This window comes from Aythya ferina (assembly GCF_964211825.1).
Source record: "Aythya ferina genome assembly, contig: HAP1_SCAFFOLD_130, whole genome shotgun sequence".
Taxonomy (NCBI): Eukaryota; Metazoa; Chordata; class Aves; order Anseriformes; family Anatidae; genus Aythya; species Aythya ferina.
In genome coordinates this window covers 338,457-362,675 of record NW_028181395.1, presented here as the reverse complement: position 1 = coordinate 362,675, position 24,219 = coordinate 338,457, and the positions used below count along the sequence as shown (strand labels likewise).

At 46.6% G+C, this 24,219-nt stretch overlaps 2 long non-coding RNA genes across 2 annotated transcripts; one reads left to right on the top strand and one right to left on the bottom strand.

The window, feature by feature from the left end:
* The first annotated feature begins 16,517 nt into the window (after positions 1-16,517).
* On the top strand, positions 16,518-17,178 carry LOC311428729. The gene is made up of 2 exons (XR_014687843.1): positions 16,518-16,666; positions 16,794-17,178. It is a non-coding gene; the product is annotated as an uncharacterized lncRNA (long non-coding RNA).
* A 5,690-nt stretch (positions 17,179-22,868) lies between these two features.
* Positions 22,869-23,455, bottom strand: LOC311428727. Its single transcript, XR_014687841.1, has 2 exons — positions 23,381-23,455; positions 22,869-23,253 (listed from the first exon to the last, which is right to left on the bottom strand). It is a non-coding gene; the product is annotated as an uncharacterized lncRNA (long non-coding RNA).
* Between the last annotated feature and the right edge of the window lie 764 nt (positions 23,456-24,219).

Genomic DNA, 24,219 nt, shown 5'->3' with positions numbered 1-24,219 from the left:
AAAAATAGATCCACCCCAAAACGACACTAAACCTACCTGATGTTCTCCAAAACACGCAAGTTAAACTTTTCCACCATGATGACCATGGAAAACCCAACGAAACCCAATGGAGACAAAAAACATGTCAAAAAAAAAAAAAAAAAAAAAAAAAAAAAAAAAAAAGAACAGGATCTCCCCCAAAAACAGAAGAAAAACCCAAATGCCATAGATCCACCCCAAAAGTCCCCCTAAGCCTACCTGATGTTCTCCAAAACCCACAATTTACCCTTTTTCACAATGATGACCAACGAGAACCCAACAAAACCCAACGGACAACCCCAAAACACGTCAAAAACAGCCCAAAAAAGAACAGGATCACCCCAAAAAACAGAAGAAAACCCCAAATACCATGAATCCACCCCAAAAGTCCCCCTAAACCTACCTGAAGTTCTCCAAAACCCACAATTTACCCTTTTCCACCAAGATGCCAACAGAAAACCCAACGAAACCCAACGAAGAACCCAAAACACGTCAGAAACACCCCAAAAATGAATTCGATCACCCCAAAACTGGAACAAAATCCCCCAAAACCATAGATCCACCCCCAAAACACCCTAAATCTACCTGATGTTCTCCAAAACCCACAATTTACACTTTTCCACCATGATGACCACGGAAAACCCAACGAAACCCAACGGAGACCACAAAACACGTCAAAAACACGCCGAAAACCAACTGGATCACTAGAAAAAACAGAAGAAAACCCTAAAAACCATGAATCTGCCCCAAAAGTCCTCATAAACCTACCTGATGTTCTCCAAAACCCACAATTTACACTTTTCCACCATGATGACCACGGAAAACACAACGAAACCCAACGGAGAACCCAAAACACGTCAAAAACACCCCAAACAAGAACAGGATCACCCCCAAAACCAAAGAAAACCCCAAAAAGCACGGATCCAATCCCAAAACCACTCTAAACGTACCTGATGTTCTCCAAATCCAAATGTCCACTCCCAACCACCATAAAACCCATTAGGAACTCAACGAAACCCAACGGAAACCCCAAAACACGTCAAAAACACCCCAAAAAAGAACTGAATCAGAAGAAAAAACACCAAAAACTATGAATTTCCCCGCAAAACCACCCTAAACTCACCTGATCTTCTTCAAAACCCACAATCCACTCCCATTTCCCTTAAGGACCAACTAAAACCCAACGGAGACCCCAAAACAAGTCAAAAACACCCCAAACAAGAACAGGATAACCCCTAAAAAAGAAAGAAAACCCCAAAAAAACATAGATCCACCCCAAAACCACACTAAACCTACCTGATGTTCTCCAAATCCCAAAGTCCACTCCCAACAAACTTAAAACACATTAGGAAATCAACAAAACACAACGGAAACCCCAAAACACGTCAAAAACACCACAAAAAAAAGCGGGATCACCCCCAAAACTGGAAGAAAACCCTAAAAGCCGTTGATCCACCCCAAAAGTCCCCCTAAACCTACCTGATGTTCTCCAATACCCACAATTTACCCGTTTTCACCATGATGAACAACAAGAACACAACAAAAACCAACGGAGACCCCAAAACACATCAAAAACACCCCAAAAAAGAACTGAATCAGAAGAAAAAACACCAAAAACTATGAATTTCCCCGCAAAACCACCCTAAACTCACCTGATCTTCTTCAAAACCCACAATCCACTCCCATTTCCCTTAAGGACCAACGAGAATCCAACTAAAACCCAACGGAGACCCCAAAACAAGTCAAAAACACCCCAAAAAAGAATGGGATAACCCCCCAAAACGAAAGAAAACCCCAAAAAAATAGATCCACCCCAAAACGACACTAAACCTACCTGATGTTCTCCAAAACACGCAAGTTAAACTTTTCCAACATGATGAAAAACAAGAAACCAACAAAACCCAACAGAGACCCCAAAACATGTCAAAAACACCCCAAAAAAGAACGGGATCACCCCCAAAACTGGAAGAAAATTCCCCCCCAAAAAATTTACAATTTTCACCATGATGACCAACATGAACCAAACGAAAACCCAAAAGGAGACACCAAAACACGTCAAAAACACCCCAAAAAAGAAAGGGATCACCCATAAACTGGAAGAAAATCCCCAAAAAGCACAGATCCAATCCCAAAACCAGCCTAAACCTACCTGATGTTCTCCAAAACCCACAAATTTACCCTTTTCCACCATGATGACCATGGAAAACCCAACGAAACCCAATGGAGACAAAAAACATGTCAAAAAAAAAAAAAAAAAAAAAAAAAAAAAAAAAAAAAAAAGAACAGGATCTCCCCCAAAAACAGAAGAAAAACCCAAATGCCATAGATCCACCCCAAAAGTCCCCCTAAGCCTACCTGATGTTCTCCAAAACCCACAATTTACCCTTTTTCACAATGATGACCAACGAGAACCCAACAAAACCCAACGGACAACCCCAAAACACGTCAAAAACAGCCCAAAAAAGAACAGGATCACCCCAAAAAACAGAAGAAAACCCCAAATACCATGAATCCACCCCAAAAGTCCCCCTAAACCTACCTGAAGTTCTCCAAAACCCACAATTTACCCTTTTCCACCAAGATGCCAACAGAAAACCCAACGAAACCCAACGAAGAACCCAAAACACGTCAGAAACACCCCAAAAATGAATTCGATCACCCCAAAACTGGAACAAAATCCCCCAAAACCATAGATCCACCCCCAAAACACCCTAAATCTACCTGATGTTCTCCAAAACCCACAATTTACACTTTTCCACCATGATGACCACGGAAAACCCAACGAAACCCAACGGAGACCACAAAACACGTCAAAAACACGCCGAAAACCAACTGGATCACTAGAAAAAACAGAAGAAAACCCTAAAAACCATGAATCTGCCCCAAAAGTCCTCATAAACCTACCTGATGTTCTCCAAAACCCACAATTTACACTTTTCCACCATGATGACCACGGAAAACACAACGAAACCCAACGGAGAACCCAAAACACGTCAAAAACACCCCAAACAAGAACAGGATCACCCCCAAAACCAAAGAAAACCCCAAAAAGCACGGATCCAATCCCAAAACCACTCTAAACGTACCTGATGTTCTCCAAATCCAAATGTCCACTCCCAACCACCATAAAACCCATTAGGAACTCAACGAAACCCAACGGAAACCCCAAAACACGTCAAAAACACCCCAAAAAAGAACTGAATCAGAAGAAAAAACACCAAAAACTATGAATTTCCCCGCAAAACCACCCTAAACTCACCTGATCTTCTTCAAAACCCACAATCCACTCCCATTTCCCTTAAGGACCAACTAAAACCCAACGGAGACCCCAAAACAAGTCAAAAACACCCCAAACAAGAACAGGATAACCCCTAAAAAAGAAAGAAAACCCCAAAAAAACATAGATCCACCCCAAAACCACACTAAACCTACCTGATGTTCTCCAAATCCCAAAGTCCACTCCCAACAAACTTAAAACACATTAGGAAATCAACAAAACACAACGGAAACCCCAAAACACGTCAAAAACACCACAAAAAAAAGCGGGATCACCCCCAAAACTGGAAGAAAACCCTAAAAGCCGTTGATCCACCCCAAAAGTCCCCCTAAACCTACCTGATGTTCTCCAATACCCACAATTTACCCGTTTTCACCATGATGAACAACAAGAACACAACAAAAACCAACGGAGACCCCAAAACACATCAAAAACACCCCAAAAAAGAACTGAATCAGAAGAAAAAACACCAAAAACTATGAATTTCCCCGCAAAACCACCCTAAACTCACCTGATCTTCTTCAAAACCCACAATCCACTCCCATTTCCCTTAAGGACCAACGAGAATCCAACTAAAACCCAACGGAGACCCCAAAACAAGTCAAAAACACCCCAAAAAAGAATGGGATAACCCCCCAAAACGAAAGAAAACCCCAAAAAAATAGATCCACCCCAAAACGACACTAAACCTACCTGATGTTCTCCAAAACACGCAAGTTAAACTTTTCCAACATGATGAAAAACAAGAAACCAACAAAACCCAACAGAGACCCCAAAACATGTCAAAAACACCCCAAAAAAGAACGGGATCACCCCCAAAACTGGAAGAAAATTCCCCCCCAAAAAATTTACAATTTTCACCATGATGACCAACATGAACCAAACGAAAACCCAAAAGGAGACACCAAAACACGTCAAAAACACCCCAAAAAAGAAAGGGATCACCCATAAACTGGAAGAAAATCCCCAAAAAGCACAGATCCAATCCCAAAACCAGCCTAAACCTACCTGATGTTCTCCAAAACCCACAAATTTACCCTTTTCCACCATGATGACCATGGAAAACCCAACGAAACCCAATGGAGACAAAAAACATGTCAAAAAAAAAAAAAAAAAAAAAAAAAAAAAAAAAAAAAGAACAGGATCTCCCCCAAAAACAGAAGAAAAACCCAAATGCCATAGATCCACCCCAAAAGTCCCCCTAAGCCTACCTGATGTTCTCCAAAACCCACAATTTACCCTTTTTCACAATGATGACCAACGAGAACCCAACAAAACCCAACGGACAACCCCAAAACACGTCAAAAACAGCCCAAAAAAGAACAGGATCACCCCAAAAAACAGAAAAAAACCCCAAATACCATGAATCCACCCCAAAAGTCCCCCTAAACCTACCTGAAGTTCTCCAAAACCCACAATTTACCCTTTTCCACCAAGATGCCAACAGAAAACCCAACGAAACCCAACGAAGAACCCAAAACACGTCAGAAACACCCCAAAAATGAATTCGATCACCCCAAAACTGGAACAAAATCCCCCAAAACCATAGATCCACCCCCAAAACACCCTAAATCTACCTGATGTTCTCCAAAACCCACAATTTACACTTTTCCACCATGATGACCACGGAAAACCCAACGAAACCCAACGGAGACCACAAAACACGTCAAAAACACGCCGAAAACCAACTGGATCACTAGAAAAAACAGAAGAAAACCCTAAAAACCATGAATCTGCCCCAAAAGTCCTCATAAACCTACCTGATGTTCTCCAAAACCCACAATTTACACTTTTCCACCATGATGACCACGGAAAACACAACGAAACCCAACGGAGAACCCAAAACACGTCAAAAACACCCCAAACAAGAACAGGATCACCCCCAAAACCAAAGAAAACCCCAAAAAGCACGGATCCAATCCCAAAACCACTCTAAACGTACCTGATGTTCTCCAAATCCAAATGTCCACTCCCAACCACCATAAAACCCATTAGGAACTCAACGAAACCCAACGGAAACCCCAAAACACGTCAAAAACACCCCAAAAAAGAACTGAATCAGAAGAAAAAACACCAAAAACTATGAATTTCCCCGCAAAACCACCCTAAACTCACCTGATCTTCTTCAAAACCCACAATCCACTCCCATTTCCCTTAAGGACCAACGAGAATCCAACTAAAACCCAACGGAGACCCCAAAACAAGTCAAAAACACCCCAAACAAGAACAGGATAACCCCTAAAAAAGAAAGAAAACCCCAAAAAAACATAGATCCACCCCAAAACCACACTAAACCTACCTGATGTTCTCCAAATCCCAAAGTCCACTCCCAACAAACTTAAAACACATTAGGAAATCAACAAAACACAACGGAAACCCCAAAACACGTCAAAAACACCACAAAAAAAAGCGGGATCACCCCCAAAACTGGAAGAAAACCCTAAAAGCCGTTGATCCACCCCAAAAGTCCCCCTAAACCTACCTGATGTTCTCCAATACCCACAATTTACCCGTTTTCACCATGATGAACAACAAGAACACAACAAAAACCAACGGAGACCCCAAAACACATCAAAAACACCCCAAAAAAGAACTGAATCAGAAGAAAAAACACCAAAAACTATGAATTTCCCCGCAAAACCACCCTAAACTCACCTGATCTTCTTCAAAACCCACAATCCACTCCCATTTCCCTTAAGGACCAACGAGAATCCAACTAAAACCCAACGGAGACCCCAAAACAAGTCAAAAACACCCCAAAAAAGAATGGGATAACCCCCCAAAACGAAAGAAAACCCCAAAAAAATAGATCCACCCCAAAACGACACTAAACCTACCTGATGTTCTCCAAAACACGCAAGTTAAACTTTTCCAACATGATGAAAAACAAGAAACCAACAAAACCCAACAGAGACCCCAAAACATGTCAAAAACACCCCAAAAAAGAACGGGATCACCCCCAAAACTGGAAGAAAATTCCCCCCCCAAAAATTTACAATTTTCACCATGATGACCAACATGAACCAAACGAAAACCCAAAAGGAGACACCAAAACACGTCAAAAACACCCCAAAAAAGAAAGGGATCACCCATAAACTGGAAGAAAATCCCCAAAAAGCACAGATCCAATCCCAAAACCAGCCTAAACCTACCTGATGTTCTCCAAAACCCACAAATTTACCCTTTTCCACCATGATGACCATGGAAAACCCAACGAAACCCAATGGAGACAAAAAACATGTCAAAAAAAAAAAAAAAAAAAAAAAACAAAAAACAAAAAAGAACAGGATCTCCCCCAAAAACAGAAGAAAAACCCAAATGCCATAGATCCACCCCAAAAGTCCCCCTAAGCCTACCTGATGTTCTCCAAAACCCACAATTTACCCTTTTTCACAATGATGACCAACGAGAACCCAACAAAACCCAACGGACAACCCCAAAACACGTCAAAAACAGCCCAAAAAAGAACAGGATCACCCCAAAAAACAGAAGAAAACCCCAAATACCATGAATCCACCCCAAAAGTCCCCCTAAACCTACCTGAAGTTCTCCAAAACCCACAATTTACCCTTTTCCACCAAGATGCCAACAGAAAACCCAACGAAACCCAACGAAGAACCCAAAACACGTCAGAAACACCCCAAAAATGAATTCGATCACCCCAAAACTGGAACAAAATCCCCCAAAACCATAGATCCACCCCCAAAACACCCTAAATCTACCTGATGTTCTCCAAAACCCACAATTTACACTTTTCCACCATGATGACCACGGAAAACCCAACGAAACCCAACGGAGACCACAAAACACGTCAAAAACACGCCGAAAACCAACTGGATCACTAGAAAAAACAGAAGAAAACCCTAAAAACCATGAATCTGCCCCAAAAGTCCTCATAAACCTACCTGATGTTCTCCAAAACCCACAATTTACACTTTTCCACCATGATGACCACGGAAAACACAACGAAACCCAACGGAGAACCCAAAACACGTCAAAAACACCCCAAACAAGAACAGGATCACCCCCAAAACCAAAGAAAACCCCAAAAAGCACGGATCCAATCCCAAAACCACTCTAAACGTACCTGATGTTCTCCAAATCCAAATGTCCACTCCCAACCACCATAAAACCCATTAGGAACTCAACGAAACCCAACGGAAACCCCAAAACACGTCAAAAACACCCCAAAAAAGAACTGAATCAGAAGAAAAAACACCAAAAACTATGAATTTCCCCGCAAAACCACCCTAAACTCACCTGATCTTCTTCAAAACCCACAATCCACTCCCATTTCCCTTAAGGACCAACGAGAATCCAACTAAAACCCAACGGAGACCCCAAAACAAGTCAAAAACACCCCAAACAAGAACAGGATAACCCCTAAAAAAGAAAGAAAACCCCAAAAAAACATAGATCCACCCCAAAACCACACTAAACCTACCTGATGTTCTCCAAATCCCAAAGTCCACTCCCAACAAACTTAAAACACATTAGGAAATCAACAAAACACAACGGAAACCCCAAAACACGTCAAAAACACCACAAAAAAAAGCGGGATCACCCCCAAAACTGGAAGAAAACCCTAAAAGCCGTTGATCCACCCCAAAAGTCCCCCTAAACCTACCTGATGTTCTCCAATACCCACAATTTACCCGTTTTCACCATGATGAACAACAAGAACACAACAAAAACCAACGGAGACCCCAAAACACATCAAAAACACCCCAAAAAAGAACTGAATCAGAAGAAAAAACACCAAAAACTATGAATTTCCCCGCAAAACCACCCTAAACTCACCTGATCTTCTTCAAAACCCACAATCCACTCCCATTTCCCTTAAGGACCAACGAGAATCCAACTAAAACCCAACGGAGACCCCAAAACAAGTCAAAAACACCCCAAAAAAGAATGGGATAACCCCCCAAAACGAAAGAAAACCCCAAAAAAATAGATCCACCCCAAAACGACACTAAACCTACCTGATGTTCTCCAAAACACGCAAGTTAAACTTTTCCAACATGATGAAAAACAAGAAACCAACAAAACCCAACAGAGACCCCAAAACATGTCAAAAACACCCCAAAAAAGAACGGGATCACCCCCAAAACTGGAAGAAAATTCCCCCCCCAAAAATTTACAATTTTCACCATGATGACCAACATGAACCAAACGAAAACCCAAAAGGAGACACCAAAACACGTCAAAAACACCCCAAAAAAGAAAGGGATCACCCATAAACTGGAAGAAAATCCCCAAAAAGCACAGATCCAATCCCAAAACCAGCCTAAACCTACCTGATGTTCTCCAAAACCCACAAATTTACCCTTTTCCACCATGATGACCATGGAAAACCCAACGAAACCCAATGGAGACAAAAAACATGTCAAAAAAAAAAAAAAAAAAAAAAAAAAAAAAAAACAAAAAAGAACAGGATCTCCCCCAAAAACAGAAGAAAAACCCAAATGCCATAGATCCACCCCAAAAGTCCCCCTAAGCCTACCTGATGTTCTCCAAAACCCACAATTTACCCTTTTTCACAATGATGACCAACGAGAACCCAACAAAACCCAACGGACAACCCCAAAACACGTCAAAAACAGCCCAAAAAAGAACAGGATCACCCCAAAAAACAGAAGAAAACCCCAAATACCATGAATCCACCCCAAAAGTCCCCCTAAACCTACCTGAAGTTCTCCAAAACCCACAATTTACCCTTTTCCACCAAGATGCCAACAGAAAACCCAACGAAACCCAACGAAGAACCCAAAACACGTCAGAAACACCCCAAAAATGAATTCGATCACCCCAAAACTGGAACAAAATCCCCCAAAACCATAGATCCACCCCCAAAACACCCTAAATCTACCTGATGTTCTCCAAAACCCACAATTTACACTTTTCCACCATGATGACCACGGAAAACCCAACGAAACCCAACGGAGACCACAAAACACGTCAAAAACACGCCGAAAACCAACTGGATCACTAGAAAAAACAGAAGAAAACCCTAAAAACCATGAATCTGCCCCAAAAGTCCTCATAAACCTACCTGATGTTCTCCAAAACCCACAATTTACACTTTTCCACCATGATGACCACGGAAAACACAACGAAACCCAACGGAGAACCCAAAACACGTCAAAAACACCCCAAACAAGAACAGGATCACCCCCAAAACCAAAGAAAACCCCAAAAAGCACGGATCCAATCCCAAAACCACTCTAAACGTACCTGATGTTCTCCAAATCCAAATGTCCACTCCCAACCACCATAAAACCCATTAGGAACTCAACGAAACCCAACGGAAACCCCAAAACACGTCAAAAACACCCCAAAAAAGAACTGAATCAGAAGAAAAAACACCAAAAACTATGAATTTCCCCGCAAAACCACCCTAAACTCACCTGATCTTCTTCAAAACCCACAATCCACTCCCATTTCCCTTAAGGACCAACGAGAATCCAACTAAAACCCAACGGAGACCCCAAAACAAGTCAAAAACACCCCAAACAAGAACAGGATAACCCCTAAAAAAGAAAGAAAACCCCAAAAAAACATAGATCCACCCCAAAACCACACTAAACCTACCTGATGTTCTCCAAATCCCAAAGTCCACTCCCAACAAACTTAAAACACATTAGGAAATCAACAAAACACAACGGAAACCCCAAAACACGTCAAAAACACCACAAAAAAAAGCGGGATCACCCCCAAAACTGGAAGAAAACCCTAAAAGCCGTTGATCCACCCCAAAAGTCCCCCTAAACCTACCTGATGTTCTCCAATACCCACAATTTACCCGTTTTCACCATGATGAACAACAAGAACACAACAAAAACCAACGGAGACCCCAAAACACATCAAAAACACCCCAAAAAAGAACTGAATCAGAAGAAAAAACACCAAAAACTATGAATTTCCCCGCAAAACCACCCTAAACTCACCTGATCTTCTTCAAAACCCACAATCCACTCCCATTTCCCTTAAGGACCAACGAGAATCCAACTAAAACCCAACGGAGACCCCAAAACAAGTCAAAAACACCCCAAAAAAGAATGGGATAACCCCCCAAAACGAAAGAAAACCCCAAAAAAATAGATCCACCCCAAAACGACACTAAACCTACCTGATGTTCTCCAAAACACGCAAGTTAAACTTTTCCAACATGATGAAAAACAAGAAACCAACAAAACCCAACAGAGACCCCAAAACATGTCAAAAACACCCCAAAAAAGAACGGGATCACCCCCAAAACTGGAAGAAAATTCCCCCCCCAAAAATTTACAATTTTCACCATGATGACCAACATGAACCAAACGAAAACCCAAAAGGAGACACCAAAACACGTCAAAAACACCCCAAAAAAGAAAGGGATCACCCATAAACTGGAAGAAAATCCCCAAAAAGCACAGATCCAATCCCAAAACCAGCCTAAACCTACCTGATGTTCTCCAAAACCCACAAATTTACCCTTTTCCACCATGATGACCATGGAAAACCCAACGAAACCCAATGGAGACAAAAAACATGTCAAAAAAAAAAAAAAAAAAAAAAAAAAAAAAAAAAAAAAAGAACAGGATCTCCCCCAAAAACAGAAGAAAAACCCAAATGCCATAGATCCACCCCAAAAGTCCCCCTAAGCCTACCTGATGTTCTCCAAAACCCACAATTTACCCTTTTTCACAATGATGACCAACGAGAACCCAACAAAACCCAACGGACAACCCCAAAACACGTCAAAAACAGCCCAAAAAAGAACAGGATCACCCCAAAAAACAGAAAAAAACCCCAAATACCATGAATCCACCCCAAAAGTCCCCCTAAACCTACCTGAAGTTCTCCAAAACCCACAATTTACCCTTTTCCACCAAGATGCCAACAGAAAACCCAACGAAACCCAACGAAGAACCCAAAACACGTCAGAAACACCCCAAAAATGAATTCGATCACCCCAAAACTGGAACAAAATCCCCCAAAACCATAGATCCACCCCCAAAACACCCTAAATCTACCTGATGTTCTCCAAAACCCACAATTTACACTTTTCCACCATGATGACCACGGAAAACCCAACGAAACCCAACGGAGACCACAAAACACGTCAAAAACACGCCGAAAACCAACTGGATCACTAGAAAAAACAGAAGAAAACCCTAAAAACCATGAATCTGCCCCAAAAGTCCTCATAAACCTACCTGATGTTCTCCAAAACCCACAATTTACACTTTTCCACCATGATGACCACGGAAAACACAACGAAACCCAACGGAGAACCCAAAACACGTCAAAAACACCCCAAACAAGAACAGGATCACCCCCAAAACCAAAGAAAACCCAAAAAGCACGGATCCAATCCCAAAACCACTCTAAACGTACCTGATGTTCTCCAAATCCAAATGTCCACTCCCAACCACCATAAAACCCATTAGGAACTCAACGAAACCCAACGGAAACCCCAAAACACGTCAAAAACACCCCAAAAAAGAACTGAATCAGAAGAAAAAACACCAAAAACTATGAATTTCCCCGCAAAACCACCCTAAACTCACCTGATCTTCTTCAAAACCCACAATCCACTCCCATTTCCCTTAAGGACCAACGAGAATCCAACTAAAACCCAACGGAGACCCCAAAACAAGTCAAAAACACCCCAAACAAGAACAGGATAACCCCTAAAAAAGAAAGAAAACCCCAAAAAAACATAGATCCACCCCAAAACCACACTAAACCTACCTGATGTTCTTCAATACCCACAATTTACCCGTTTTCACCATGATGAACAACAAGAACACAACAAAAACCAACGGAGACCCCAAAACACATCAAAAACACCCCAAAAAAGAACTGAATCAGAAGAAAAAACACCAAAAACTATGAATTTCCCCGCAAAACCACCCTAAACTCACCTGATCTTCTTCAAAACCCACAATCCACTCCCATTTCCCTTAAGGACCAACGAGAATCCAACTAAAACCCAACGGAGACCCCAAAACAAGTCAAAAACACCCCAAAAAAGAATGGGATAACCCCCCAAAACGAAAGAAAACCCCAAAAAAATAGATCCACCCCAAAACGACACTAAACCTACCTGATGTTCTCCAAAACACGCAAGTTAAACTTTTCCAACATGATGAAAAACAAGAAACCAACAAAACCCAACAGAGACCCCAAAACATGTCAAAAACACCCCAAAAAAGAACGGGATCACCCCCAAAACTGGAAGAAAATTCCCCCCCAAAAAATTTACAATTTTCACCATGATGACCAACATGAACCAAACGAAAACCCAAAAGGAGACACCAAAACACGTCAAAAACACCCCAAAAAAGAAAGGGATCACCCATAAACTGGAAGAAAATCCCCAAAAAGCACAGATCCAATCCCAAAACCAGCCTAAACCTACCTGATGTTCTCCAAAACCCACAAATTTACCCTTTTCCACCATGATGACCATGGAAAACCCAACGAAACCCAATGGAGACAAAAAACATGTCAAAAAAAAAAAAAAACAAAAAACAAAAAACAAAAAAGAACAGGATCTCCCCCAAAAACAGAAGAAAAACCCAAATGCCATAGATCCACCCCAAAAGTCCCCCTAAGCCTACCTGATGTTCTCCAAAACCCACAATTTACCCTTTTTCACAATGATGACCAACGAGAACCCAACAAAACCCAACGGACAACCCCAAAACACGTCAAAAACAGCCCAAAAAAGAACAGGATCACCCCAAAAAACAGAAGAAAACCCCAAATACCATGAATCCACCCCAAAAGTCCCCCTAAACCTACCTGAAGTTCTCCAAAACCCACAATTTACCCTTTTCCACCAAGATGCCAACAGAAAACCCAACGAAACCCAACGAAGAACCCAAAACACGTCAGAAACACCCCAAAAATGAATTCGATCACCCCAAAACTGGAACAAAATCCCCCAAAACCATAGATCCACCCCCAAAACACTCTAAACGTACCTGATGTTCTCCAAATCCAAATGTCCACTCCCAACCACCATAAAACCCATTAGGAACTCAACGAAACCCAACGGAAACCCCAAAACACGTCAAAAACACCCCAAAAAAGAACTGAATCAGAAGAAAAAACACCAAAAACTATGAATTTCCCCGCAAAACCACCCTAAACTCACCTGATCTTCTTCAAAACCCACAATCCACTCCCATTTCCCTTAAGGACCAACTAAAACCCAACGGAGACCCCAAAACAAGTCAAAAACACCCCAAACAAGAACAGGATAACCCCTAAAAAAGAAAGAAAACCCCAAAAAAACATAGATCCACCCCAAAACCACACTAAACCTACCTGATGTTCTCCAAATCCCAAAGTCCACTCCCAACAAACTTAAAACACATTAGGAAATCAACAAAACACAACGGAAACCCCAAAACACGTCAAAAACACCACAAAAAAAAGCGGGATCACCCCCAAAACTGGAAGAAAACCCTAAAAGCCGTTGATCCACCCCAAAAGTCCCCCTAAACCTACCTGATGTTCTCCAATACCCACAATTTACCCGTTTTCACCATGATGAACAACAAGAACACAACAAAAACCAACGGAGACCCCAAAACACATCAAAAACACCCCAAAAAAGAACTGAATCAGAAGAAAAAACACCAAAAACTATGAATTTCCCCGCAAAACCACCCTAAACTCACCTGATCTTCTTCAAAACCCACAATCCACTCCCATTTCCCTTAAGGACCAACGAGAATCCAACTAAAACCCAACGGAGACCCCAAAACAAGTCAAAAACACCCCAAAAAAGAATGGGATAACCCCCCAAAACGAAAGAAAACCCCAAAAAAATAGATCCACCCCAAAACGACACTAAACCTACCTGATGTTCTCCAAAACATGCAAGTTAAACTTTTCCAACATGATGAAAAACAAGAACCCAACAAAACCCAACAGAGACCCCAAAACATGTCAAAAACACCCCAAAAAAGAACGGGATCACCCCCAAAACTGGAAGAAAATTCCCCCCCCCCAAAATTTACAATTTTCACCATGATGACCAACATGAACCAAACGAAAACCCAAAAGGAGACACCAAAACACGTCAAAAACACCCCAAAAAAGAAAGGGATCACCCATAAACTGGAAGAAAATCCCCAAAAAGCACAGATCCAATCCCAAAACCAGCCTAAACCTACCTGATGTTCTCCAAAACCCACAAATTTACCCTTTTCCACCATGATGACTATGGAAAACCCAACGAAACCCAACGGAGAACCCAAAACACGTCCAAAACACCCCAAAAAAGAACGGGACCACCCCAAAAACAGAAGAAAACGCTAAAAAAAAAACAGAAGAATCCCCCCAAAACCATAGATACACCACCCAAAAAAACTTAAAAACACCTGATATTCTCCAAAACCCACAATTTACACTTTTCCAACATGATGACCAACAAGAACCCAACAAAACCTAATGGAGACCCAAAAACACATCAAAAACACACCAAAAAAGAACGGGATCACCCCCCAAAAAAAAAAAAAAAAAAACAGAAAAAAAAAAATAAATACCATGAATCCACCCCAAAAGTCCCCCTAAACCTACCTGATGTTCTCCAAAACCCACAATTTACCCTTTTCCACCATGATGACCATGGAAAACCCAACGAAACCCAACGGTTTTAAGAAAATTAAGCAAAAGTATTTTCATAGTGTCTAGGCAAGCATTATGCAGCTCCTTACTTCAGCAGGGAGCTTTCGCAACTCCCGCTCCTCAAACAGAACTCCTTGTTTTTATAATGCAAAAGACAATGAACAAACATTTATGGTGTATTACCCTAAGTTTTTGGGTTAGGGTTTTTTGCGTCTTAATGTTTTGGGGTTAGGGTTTGGAGCGCCCTAAGTTTTTGGGCTAGGGCTTTGAGCATTCCTAACGTTTTGGGTTGGGTTTGGGTTTTGAGCATCCTAAGATTTTGGGTTGGGGGTTTTAGGCATAGGTCTTCAGGGGTTTAGTGTGGTAAATAGTTTGGGTTAGGTCTGTAGGGGTTTTGAGGTTTTTTGGATGTTAGGGCTTGAGGCTTTTTTTGTAAGGGCGGTGAGGGTTCCAGTGAGTGCTGGTAAATGCAGTTCTCGAGCACTCGGCCTGTGATTGGCCATGCTGGCTGTGCGGGGAATGCTGGTAGGTGTAGTTTTCCGGCACTGGGAGGCCATGTTGTGTGCCCAGAGCATGCCGGGAGATGTAGTTCTCGGGACTCCGGACTTCCGGGAGGCCATGTTGCGTACCCATGGTATGCCGGGAAATGTAGTTTTCGGATTCGGGACTTCCGGGAGGCCATGTTGAATGCCCAGAGCATACCGGGAGATGTAGTTCTCGGGAACTAGGGTTAGGGGCTAGGGCTGGGGCTAGAGTTAGGGTTTCGGGTGAGGGTTGGGGTTGGGGGTTATTGTTAGGCTTAGAGGGTTAGGGTTAGGCTTAGGGGGTTAGGGTGAGGGATAGGTTAGGGGTAGGTTTAGAGGGTTAGGGTGAGGGTTAGGGGTTAGGGGTTGGGGTTGTGGTTAGGGTTAGAGTAAGGGTTAGGGTGAGAGTATTAGGGTTAGGGTTTGGGTTCAGATTAGGGTACGGGTAAGGGTTAGGGCAAGGGTAAGTGTTAGGGTAAGGCTAAGGGTAAGGGTTAGGGTGAGGATAAGGTTTAGGGAAAGGGTTAGGTTTAGGGTAAGGATTAGGGTAAGGGTAAGGATTAGCGTTAGGTTTGGGGTAAGAATAAGGGTAAGCTAATGGTTAGGATAAGGGTAAGGGTTAGGGTAAAGGTTTTCATTTGTTAAAGCTGAAACACAGTATGCAATCTGGGACGTCACAGCCAGAGCTGCCTATGGCAAGGTGAAAGAGGAAAAGATGGAGCAGATGTTCTACTCCTCGTTTTTTCTTTATACGTAAATAAAAGTTTGAGCTAATTCCAGTTGGAAGAGTTCCAATTACTTGCTTGGTCATAATGTCTTTTAATATTGAAAGCTGCAGCAAAAGCATGGGGATTTTTGCTTCTAGAAACACCTTACTTCTCTTGTCTGCACTATGTATGCTTTTGAGCTAAAACTAATTAAAAAATGAAAAGAAAAATCACACACACACCAAAAAAAAAAAAAAACAAACACAGCTGCTGCTGCTCTCTTCCTACTTCCTTGTGCTTTGCCCCTTCCCTTCCCAGGTGATTGGATTTGGGTGCTAGTCGGGGCCAAATGGTATGTGAGTCCCAGGCATCCCCTCAGAGAGCTCATTCTGCTTGGGCTGCTCTTTGGGGTGTTTGTTTTTCCTTCGGTCAGTTGCAGGCTTCTTCAGGTGGATGAGAGTTTATGGACTGATGCGTTTCCAAGTAGCGAGGGGTACGCACATCTTTTTGAGGTAACAGCTAGTAGGATCTGTTAGAATAATGTAGTACTTGGTGCCTTTATTGCATGCAGTTCTTTATCAGGTGAGTAACTGTTGCGAGTAACTGAAGTCAATGTTACTTGGTGTGTTTGCTATGCAGTGCCTGTGCGGACTATTGCACGAGACACAGCTTTCTGACATCTGGCCCAGCAACTACTAAATAAGGGGAGGGGAGAAGCTGAAGAACGACCAAAGGACAAAGCCTGGGAGGAAGACTACGAGCCTTCAGTACGAGCGGCCCCCAGAGGGACCACCGGAGACTGATAACGCCTGCACCAGTGGGAGGGTTTGGATTCTGGGAACTAATTAGAATAACCCTGCCTTTTGTAGAAGTAGTAATGAATATGTATTAGCCTAGCAGCATAAAAACCAGCCGCCTGATGTAACTTGTGTGCGTCTTGGTGGAGCAGAGACTCCTGGCGCACCCAGCGCTGCTTGCTTACCTCTATTCCTTTAATAAATCATAAACATTAATTGTAAGCCTATTTGGGACTCGGTCATTTATTACAAGTGGGACCTCCCGATGGGTGGAAGCTGTCGGGATAGCTCGGGATGCTGAGGCGTGGTGCTGCAAGGAGGTTGGTGGTCGGTGGCGCCCTGGGGCAGGCCGAATTGGGAGGGGGCGAGGCGGCGGGTGGTCGGTGGCTTCTGTGGAAAAGGCGCTTGTATGGGGGGGCTGCGCATTCAGAGGAACCTTGACAGGCTGCAGATAGGGGCAGGCAGGAACCTTTTGAAGTTCAGGAGAGGGAAATGCCAAGCCCTACCCCTAGGGAGAAACACCTCTGTTTACCAGCACTGGCTAGCTCGATACTGAATAAGCATTTCTTCATGGAAGGGGTGCTTTGCTATTAGAACAGGCTGCCCGGGGAAGTGGTAAGAGACCCGATCCTTAAAAGTATTGAAGAGACATGTGGACATAGCCCGGGAGTCCGGCCTCCGGCAGGGCGGGAGCTGGCTCTTCCGAGCCCCTGTGCTCCGGTCTTGTGCGACGCGTTTGCAAGCAGCACCGGGTGCCGGGTCCGACATCGGACGGTTCGGGGACGGCGATTCCGGGGCCGTCGGCTAGCGGGGGCCGGCTATGTCGTGTCCCGGGGATCCGACTTCAGGGGGCGTGGGGGCCGGCCGTGCAGTGAAGCGGGGGGCTGGCGTCCGCCGGCTTCCCAGAGAGCGGGCTTTCGGTGCCGTGCGGTTCGGTGGCCGGCCGTCCCGAAACCCTGGGCACCGGTCTTGTGCTAGACTCCGCGGGCTCCGGGGCCGAACTCGGCTTCTCGGGGCCGGCGGTCGCGGTGTCCAGGTGTCCCGCCTCGGGCGGCGCGGGGCCGGCTGTCCCTAGCAGCTGGGTTCCCAAGAGCTTCTGGGCTCCCAAGCGTCGCCCAAGACCGGATCCCAGAGAATCGGGACGGCCGGCCGCACCGCTGCGACTAGCACAAGCGTCTCCCGACAACGGAGCCCAGGAGCTTGCGAGGGTCAGATTCCGCGCCCCGGGATAGAGAAACGGGGAGCGCGGGTCGGCCGGCCGCAGCTTCGCACGGGACCGAACCCCCTGTCTCCGGCACGGCCAGACCCCGAGCCGGCAGACAGCAGCCTCCCGCTTCACGGCACAGTCGGCCCCCAACCCGCCCGAGTTCTGATCGCCGGGACACGGGACAGCCGGCCGCGCCGCCCGAGGCCGGACACCTGGAGCCCGGGACCGCCGTCCCTGACAAAGCCAAAGTCGGACCCGGACCCCGCTGCGGCTAGCACACGCGTCGCCCAGGACCGCAGCCTACGACCTCGGGACGGTCGCATCCCGCGCCTCCGGCAGGAGCTACCCGGGAGGGCAGGACGGCCTGCCGCAGCTCCGCAAGAGACCGAACCTGCTGGATTCCGGGACGGCCAGAGCCCGAGCCGGTGGGCAGCAGCCTCCCGCTTCACGGCTCGGCAGGCACCCACGTCGCCCGACTTCGGACCCACGGGACAGCCGGCACCCGCGCCGCCGGAGGCCGGACACACGGGCCTCGGCATCGCCGTCCCCGAACCGCACGAAGTCACACACGGTCTCCGGTGCGTCCAGCACACGCATCGCAAAGACCGGAGCCCAGATTATAGGATCAGCCAGCCCCGCGCCGCCCGAGGTCGGACCGGGAACCCGGTGCGCTTGGCACATGCGTCGCCCAAGAACGGCACCCAGGGCCGCGGGATGGTCGTGCGTCACGCAGCCCGAGTTCGGACCCCCGGAACACGGGACAGCCGGCACTCGTGCCTGGCTCTTAGGGACTTGGAAAGAGTCCTGATGCTGTGCCAGCACTATGCAGCAATAGGCACAACACTGGAGTGATTTCAGTGTTGTTCCAGCTACGAGTGCAGAGTACAGCACTGTGCGGGCTGCTGCAGGGAAACGGTGACTCCAGCTCAGACAGACGCAACACAACTTCCACCCCTTATTCCATAACATTTGTGTCACAATCAGGTACAGTTTAGTATATAGATGGTCTCATCACCATAGTTTTCTGTCCATTGAAGCATTTTTATGTCTGTACTTCTCTTTATTCTATAGGTATTTTCCCAAAATGCTCATAAAAAACTGTTGATGGTTTCACCATCATCTGTCAAAGTGGTCACTCAGGGCAGGCGAAGTTGGTTTTCTTGACACCAGCACCAGCTTAGCTCACATCACTGTTGCACTTGCCTGGTTCCTTGCAAATTTGACCTTTCATTGGTTCTGCAGTGTCCTCCTACAACACATAACTTGGATGACAGATTAATTTTCTCCCAGTGTTAAATCTCCTTGAGGCACACACTTGATATCCCCATCTTTCTGCATCACCCACCAGGTATACCCTGGACCTTGGGCAAAGACAATCCCACGAGTGGGTTTGCCTTTTCCCATGGCAGGGGCAACCCACACCGCCTTCCCCATCCACTTCCCCACATGCACTACAGTGACTTTAGCTTCTCCCACAGTGTGTAGTGGTTTTGTTTCAGCAGGACCAGCACGGCTTTCAGACCCCCTGTTGTTAACTAAGCAAGTGGCCTCTGGTAGGTTTATATCCTAATATTTCCATGTCGCAGCACCCAATGCTCGCAGCATAGTTTTTAACAGTCCATTGTACCTCTCAATCTTCCCAGAGGCTTGTGGCATCCCAGCTGCTTGGCTTCGTTGCCTTCTAGCTGTTGGGTATTGGCCCCACTATCCCAGCGTCGAAGCAGCCAAGTGAGGATGTGCTCACCTGGACGGCGACTGAAGGCTTTTCGTATTTCTCGCAGCTCACTCAAGGATAGAGACCGAGTAGTTTCTGATTCATCTATGATTTCAGTCTCTTCTTCGTGATGTTGCCGTGATAACGCTGCTTTAGAGCCGCTTGCCTTTTCCTCTTCTCCCTCATCCATAGGAGGCGCTCCTTCCCTTACTAAACGACCTGATCTCCGTTTCCACTGTTTTGTCTTTACTACGGGGGCGACTGATACCAAAGATGGTCGGTCCTCTGGGGTGATCACAGTGTGTGCTGTCTCATCATCAAATTCAAGAACCTCCCTATCCCCTTGAGGGTGCTGGGCAATGTTAATTGACATCTGATAGGCGTAAGCCAGACCCCAGCAGAGAGCAGCCAGCTAGAGGAGTTCTCTAGTATTGCCAGGGTCAGGGCATACATCTTTCAAACATTCTAACAACTTTCTTGGATTTTGTACTTGTTCAGGGGTGAAATTTAGAACCATTGGAGGAGAAAACCGTGATAGGTACCTGCCCAAATCCCCCCACACACCTTGCCACCCACAACTTTGTCTGGGGACAGGTCCCTGGATAATATTCTTAATAAACTGCTTTGCCTTGGGGAAGAAGACAAACACTACACCTAGTATATGAGGATAATATCTCACCAGGGGTATCCAAGATACTGAAAGGCTGCTGTAATTAGCCCACAGGGAGAAAAGTAGAAGGCACCACACCCGATATTATTCACTGATTGACTGCTGGGAGCAAAAAAGAAGGCACTGTAATTCTTAATATTGTCAATAATATAATCTCCAGGAGACCAGGAGGATAACAATGCCGGGCTTGAATACCAAACCAAACTGAAGGCCAGTATGTTACAGCACAACATGTTAAAAAAACAAGCACAGACTTCAACATTTTCTCCGATCGGATGTAAAGGAAAAAAGAAAACAGAGTGGGCTACATACAACATATCCACACAGAAAAGTATTACCAGAAAACCGAGCATTATGACAACCAATATGTTAGTTGTAAATACTTCAATCAATACTACTGTTATCTCAACCCTCGAGCCCCACGTTGGGCGCCAAAAAGGACAGTGGTGGTTTTACTCAGGTGGGCAGCCGAGCTCCACCACAAGCGCTCCCTCACTCCCCCTCTCGTCAAAGAGGGAGGGGGAGAAAATACAACACAATCCCGGGGCACGGGATTCTGTCCTCCGGTGGCGCGGGTGCCAGTTGTCCTGTGTTCCGGGGGTCCGAACTCGGGCTGAGTGACGCACGACCATCCCGCGGCCCTGGGTGCCGTTCTTGGGCGACGCATGTGCCAAGCGCACCGGGTTCCCGGTCCGACCTCGGGCGGCGCGGGGCTGGCTGATCCTATAATCTGGGCTCCGGTCTTTGCGATGCGTGTGCTGGACGCACCGGAGACCGTGTGTGACTTCGTGCGGTTCGGGGACGGCGATGCCGAGGCCCGTGTGTCCGGCCTCCGGCGGCGCGGGTGCCGGCTGTCCCGTGGGTCCGAAGTCGGGCGACGTGGGTGCCTGCCGAGCCGTGAAGCGGGAGGCTGCTGCCCACCGGCTCGGGCTCTGGCCGTCCCGGAATCCAGCAGGTTCGGTCTCTTGCGGAGCTGCGGCAGGCCGTCCTGCCCTCCCGGGTAGCTCCTGCCGGAGGCGCGGGATGCGACCGTCCCGAGGTCGTAGGCTGCGGTCCTGGGCGACGCGTGTGCTAGCCGCAGCGGGGTCCGGGTCCGACTTTGGCTTTGTCAGGGACGGCGGTCCCGGGCTCCAGGTGTCCGGCCTCGGGCGGCGCGGCCGGCTGTCCCGTGTCCCGGCGATCAGAACTCGGGCGGGTTGGGGGCCGACTGTGCCGTGAAGCGGGAGGCTGCTGTCTGCCGGCTCGGGGTCTGGCCGTGCCGGAGACAGGGGGTTCGGTCCCGTGCGAAGCTGCGGCCGGCCGACCCGCGCTCCCCGTTTCTCTATCCCGGGGCGCGGAATCTGACCCTCGCAAGCTCCTGGGCTCCGTTGTCGGGAGACGCTTGTGCTAGTCGCAGCGGTGCGGCCGGCCGTCCCGATTCTCTGGGATCCGGTCTTGGGCGACGCTTGGGAGCCCAGAAGCTCTTGGGAACCCAGCTGCTAGGGACAGCCGGCCCCGCGCCGCCCGAGGCGGGACACCTGGACACCGCGACCGCCGGCCCCGAGAAGCCGAGTTCGGCCCCGGAGCCCGCGGAGTCTAGCACAAGACCGGTGCCCAGGGTTTCGGGACGGCCGGCCACCGAACCGCACGGCACCGAAAGCCCGCTCTCTGGGAAGCCGGCGGACGCCAGCCCCCCGCTTCACTGCACGGCCGGCCCCCACGCCCCCTGAAGTCGGATCCCCGGGACACGACATAGCCGGCCCCCGCTAGCCGACGGCCCCGGAATCGCCGTCCCCGAACCGTCCGATGTCGGACCCGGCACCCGGTGCTGCTTGCAAACGCGTCGCACAAGACCGGAGCACAGGGGCTCGGAAGAGCCAGCTCCCGCCCTGCCGGAGGCCGGACTCCCGGGCTATGTCCACATGTCTCTTCAATACTTTTAAGGATCGGGTCTCTTACCACTTCCCCGGGCAGCCTGTTCTAATAGCAAAGCACCCCTTCCATGAAGAAATGCTTATTCAGTATCGAGCTAGCCAGTGCTGGTAAACAGAGGTGTTTCTCCCTAGGGGTAGGGCTTGGCATTTCCCTCTCCTGAACTTCAAAAGGTTCCTGCCTGCCCCTATCTGCAGCCTGTCAAGGTTCCTCTGAATGCGCAGCCCCCCCATACAAGCGCCTTTTCCACAGAAGCCACCGACCACCCGCCGCCTCGCCCCCTCCCAATTCGGCCTGCCCCAGGGCGCCACCGACCACCAACCTCCTTGCAGCACCACGCCTCAGCATCCCGAGCTATCCCGACAGCTTCCACCCATCGGGAGGTCCCACTTGTAATAAATGACCGAGTCCCAAATAGGCTTACAATTAATGTTTATGATTTATTAAAGGAATAGAGGTAAGCAAGCAGCGCTGGGTGCGCCAGGAGTCTCTGCTCCACCAAGACGCACACAAGTTACATCAGGCGGCTGGTTTTTATGCTGCTAGGCTAATACATATTCATTACTACTTCTACAAAAGGCAGGGTTATTCTAATTAGTTCCCAGAATCCAAACCCTCCCACTGGTGCAGGCGTTATCAGTCTCCGGTGGTCCCTCTGGGGGCCGCTCGTACTGAAGGCTCGTAGTCTTCCTCCCAGGCTTTGTCCTTTGGTCGTTCTTCAGCTTCTCCCCTCCCCTTATTTAGTAGTTGCTGGGCCAGATGTCAGAAAGCTGTGTCTCGTGCAATAGTCCGCACAGGCACTGCATAGCAAACACACCAAGTAACATTGACTTCAGTTACTCGCAACAGTTACTCACCTGATAAAGAACTGCATGCAATAAAGGCACCAAGTACTACATTATTCTAACAGATCCTACTAGCTGTTACCTCAAAAAGATGTGCGTACCCCTCGCTACTTGGAAACGCATCAGTCCATAAACTCTCATCCACCTGAAGAAGCCTGCAACTGACCGAAGGAAAAACAAACACCCCAAAGAGCAGCCCAAGCAGAATGAGCTCTCTGAGGGGATGCCTGGGACTCACATACCATTTGGCCCCGACTAGCACCCAAATCCAATCACCTGGGAAGGGAAGGGGCAAAGCACAAGGAAGTAGGAAGAGAGCAGCAGCAGCAGCAGCTGTGTTTGTTTTTTTTTTTTTTTGGTGTGTGTGTGATTTTTCTTTTCATTTTTTAATTAGTTTTAGCTCAAAAGCATACATAGTGCAGACAAGAGAAGTAAGGTGTTTCTAGAAGCAAAAATCCCCATGCTTTTGCTGCAGCTTTCAATATTAAAAGACATTATGACCAAGCAAGTAATTGGAACTCTTCCAACTGGAATTAGCTCAAACTTTTATTTACGTATAAAGAAAAAACTAGGAGTAGAACATCTGCTTCAGCTTTTACAAATGAAAACCTTTACCCTAACCCTTACCCTTATCCTAACCATTAGCTTACCCTTATTCTTACCCCAAACCTAACCCTAATCCTTACCCTTACCCTAATCCTTACCCTAAACCTAACCCTTTCCCTAAACCTTATCCTCACCCTCAGCCTTACCCTAACCCTTACCCTTAGCCTTACCCTAACACTTACCCTTGCCCTAACCCTTACCCGTACCCTAATCTGAACCCAAACCCTAACCCTAATACTCTCACCCTAACCCTTACTCTAACCCTAACCACAACCCCAACCCCTAACCCCTAACCCTCACCCTAACCCTCTAAAC